Here is a 4,613-nt window from a genome sequence, read left to right as displayed (position 1 = left end):
CAAATCCCAGACCGGGCTACGTGCTGTGTTCTTGAGCAAGACACTTTATTTCATGTTGTTCCAGTTAACTCAGCTGTAGAAATGAGTTGCAATGTCACTGGTGCCAAGCTGTATCAGCCTTTGCCTTTCCCTTGGATAACACTGGTGGCATGGAGAGGGGATGCATGGGCAACTGCTGGTCTTCCATAAACAACCTTGTCTGAACTTGTGCCTGGAAGGGTAACTTTCTAGGTGCAATCCCATGGTCAGTCATGACCGAAGGGTGTCTCAGCATATATATATATATATATCAATAAGTATCCAGACTGTTGCCATAGTAATGAAGCTAAAACACGCAGAGTGAAGCCAGTAGGGAAAGATTGACCTTGAACTCTGCTGTGCATGTGAACAAAGTTTTAACATTCTAGCTCATTTCCGCTGTTTACAGCAGTGCTTGGAAGGAAGGTGTGGAGCATGTGATCATCACATTGACCATGACAGAGGCCTATGCAAAGTTGCAGAAAGTGTATGGAGAGGAGTGTATGAGCTGCACACTAGTGTACATGTGGTTCAGACGTTTCCAAGATGGCCGAAAAAATGTTGATATTGACAGACTTTCTGGGAGACCTGCAACCAGCAAAACTAAGAAAAACATCACAGATGTACATGCAACTGTGAGGGGAAATCATCAAATCACCCTCTGTGAGTTATCAGAGGATGTGCAGATTAATTATGGTTCAGTTCAGTCCATTATGGCTGAAGATTTGGGTATGAGATACTTGTCTGTCAAAACTGCTTTCAGCTGACCAAAAAAGACACTTGGGTTTCAGTTGCACAAGATCTCCTAGACTTTGTCGAGAATGATGAAAACTTTTTGAAAACTTTGCATAGGCCTCTGAGTAGGTATCACCAAGCTTTTGGCAAAATTTGATGCAGATTTTCTGCTCAACTTTCTCTGTCGTGATCAATACAACAATCACACGATACACACCTTCCTTCCAAGCACTGTTGTAAACAGCAGAAGTGAGCTAGAATGTTAAAACTTAGTGTGTATGCGTAGTAGAGTTCAAGGTCAATTTATGTCAAGTGGCTTCACTCTCTGTGCTTTAGCTTTGTTACTATAGCAACAGTCTGAATGCTTATTGATCAGACCACATATTAGTAGGGATGTTGTCTTAAGGTTGTCAGGCAAAATGAAAAAGGATTATAATTATTGTTATTGTTATTGTTGTTGCTGTTGTTGTTGTGGATGTTGTTGCTGCTATCATCACAGTCATCATCATCATCATAACCATCACTATCTGGGTTTCATGAGAGGATAAATGTCATTAACACCCAAAATTCATTTTCCCAATCTTTACCTTTCTTCAGGTGCAGTTACCTCCTTTAGCTTTCACCTTTGTATATTGTTATAAGCCATCCTTTTTGATGATAAAGATGATCACAAATGTTTTCTATATATTTGGCAAAAAAACAATAATAATTAAAAATTGCAAAATAATACAAGTAGCTATTGTTAAACCTCTAGCTTTCACTGCAGTTATGGCAGCTTGGATTTTCACTTGTTCCAGCAATTAGACTGTGACCATGCTGGGGCACTTAAAGGGTTTTGGTTGAATAAATTGACCTCGGTACTGATGTTTTGTTTTAAAACATGTACTAGTAGATTTTGCTCCACAAGGTCACAGGGGGGAAGACAACCAATTTTCATCTCAGCAATGAAGAAAAGCACTGCAGAGTGCTGAAGTGGCAGGACCAGACCCACCCAGGACCCTGAAAACAACAATCAGGTAAAAAGAAAGACTGTGCATGTAATAGGGGCTAGCAGAAGAACCATCTTGACGAATAACAAAGTTTAATAGGAAACTATAGGTTCAAAGCACAGCCTTTGGTGTCGGTGTAGCTGGAGATGTGGCTGGCCTCTTCATGACCCGGTGGGACAGAAAACTTAAACAATCCTTAGCAGAACAATACACAACTGATAAGGCGGTGAGCTGGCAGAATCGTTAGCACACCGGGCGAAATGCTTCTGAGTTCAAATTCCGCCGAGGTCGACTTTGCCTTTCATTCTTTCAGGGTCGATAAATCAAGTACCAGTTATGCACTGGGGTTGATGTAATCGACTTAATCCCCTTGTCTGTCCCCGCTGTGTTTAGCCCCTTGTGGGCAATAAAGAAATAAGAACAATACACAACTGTTTTGCATTACTGTAGGTATGTAAATGACATTAATATTCTAGTTGAGGATATAGTAGAAGATACATGCTCAAGGTACCACACTGTGGGACCGAACATGTAACAATGTGGTCGGATATCAAGCTTCTTACAATGAAGCCACACCTGTGCCAGCACACACACATGCATAAAGAAAGGTGTACTAATTATCATACAAGATAAATTCTGGCTTTATTGAACATGTCAGTGCTTTGAGAGAAAGTAAGTCTCCTAGCAACAGCTACAACTGACTTCATATAACAAGGGAGATAATCTCGAGCAATCATCAAATTCTTCAGAATTCACATGCTGTTAACAATAAGAGATTTTTTATTTTCTGAGAACAAGAGGACCGCTGCAGACATGTGTCTCTGCTTCAATGTATCATCAGTGCAGCTGTTGTCTCGCCTTGACTTTGGTCAGATGTAAGTCTTAGACATATACAAAAAGAGTAGAGAACATTTATGGTAAAAATGAGCTGAGAGAAGTTATACCAAGCGCCAAATGGTATGAATTTGGACACCAACAACATTTGGTATGTGTGTGTGTGTGTGTGTGTGTTAAGAATTTTGCTATCCTGTCACATGGTTTGGAGTTCAGTCCTATTGCATGGCACCTTGGGCAAGTGTCTTTGTAAGTGAATTTGGGAGACAGAAACTGAAAGAAGCCTGTTGTATATATATATATATATATATATATATATATATATATATATAAAGCACCATTTGATCATGGTCAATGCCAGTGCCACCTGACTGGTTCCCATACCAGTGGCATGTAAAAAACATTCACTACACTCTCAGAGTGGTTGGCATTAGGAAAGGCATCCAGCTGTAGAAACCTCGCTAGATCAGACTGGAGCCTGATGTAGCCTTCCGGCTTGCCAGTCCTCTGTCAAATCGTCCAATCCATGCCAGCATGGAAAGTGGACGTTAAACAATGATGATAATGATGATGATATATATCATGTGATCAACTACTTTATCAGATATTGTCACAATGCGCTATGCATCATTTTAGCTTTTGAATGATGTTACCCCTCTGGCTGAGTGAGCAGGCCAACATACCTGCTGATTGGAAGACCAGTCCATTACAGGGTTATCCATTTACAGCCAAGTGGACTGGAGCAGTGTGAAATGAAGTGTTTAGCTCAAGAATACAATGCACAGCCAGTTTAGGAATTGAGCCCATGATCTCACGATTATGAGTGCATATATGAAGGGGAAGGTGTTATGTCTCCTTGCTTTGACATCACTTGATGGTTGTTTGTGTCAGGCAAACAAGCGAAAGTTGGTGACAAGAAGGGCATCTGGCCTTAAAAAATCTACCTCAACAAAGTCCAACTGACCCATGTGAACATAAAAATATGGACATTACAATAATTATGAAGATGACAATTCATTCAACCCATATATACCCCTGGTTGCATTTTCACAAAGCAAAACCTTCTCCTACTTGAAAATTACTATTTTTAAATCTCACTACATGAGATATTCAGCAACAGTACTTTGGAGTAAAGATTGTTTGCCAACATAACATGGCAGTCCTGGTTTAGGATTAATGTTGCTGTAATTTAGCCCCAGGAGACATCATCTCCAGCTGGCTATACAACACGATCTGTGTCCTTATATTTTCAAACAAGGGAATTTAGCACCCCCACTCAGCTCTAAACAATATCTGCGTATCACGATTTCTGGGTTATTTCTCTTCATCAGCACAGAATAATTGTTCGGCTATTGTTCAAAAATATAATGACACAGATCGTGTTGTATAGCCAGCTGGAGACGATGTTTCCTGGGGCTAAATTACAGCAACATTCATCCTAAACCAGGACTGCCTTGTTATGTTGGCAAACAATCATTACTGCTCCTACTTGTTTGGACAGGAACTTGCCAGGAAGCATCTGACTGAGTATATGAAATGTTCAGTAAATAGTCAAAACCTGTAGCTAACAGTTGCATACTGTCCTTCTCTTTCTTATGGGGATATATGGGTTAATGCCTGATTTCTTGTCCTAGCATGGCTCAAATAATGTGGGTTAGATACTTGAGGTGGGATTTCTACAGCTGAATACTCCTCGGGGCATCAACCATTACCTGTTTTTCAAGTAATGGATTTTTTTTTTTTTGCAGAGAAATTTGAAAGCGCACAGATAATGGATGATTCATTGACAGAAAGTGTCAACAAAAAAAAAAAAAACCAATGGATGCAGCTCAGACACAAATAATGATGTCATCACTTGTAGCATAGTTGCAAATGGTGATGTAATCACCTGTAACCATAGCTAAGTGTAAACTGTAAACATTCACACACAGACAGACACAGACACAGACACACACACACACACACAAACATATGCACACACATGCACACACACATACATACACACACATACATACATACATACACACACATAAATAC

This window comes from Octopus bimaculoides, chromosome 4 (genome assembly GCF_001194135.2).
Source record: "Octopus bimaculoides isolate UCB-OBI-ISO-001 chromosome 4, ASM119413v2, whole genome shotgun sequence".
NCBI classification, from domain to species: Eukaryota; Metazoa; Mollusca; class Cephalopoda; order Octopoda; family Octopodidae; genus Octopus; species Octopus bimaculoides.
This window is presented reverse-complemented; position numbering follows the sequence as displayed.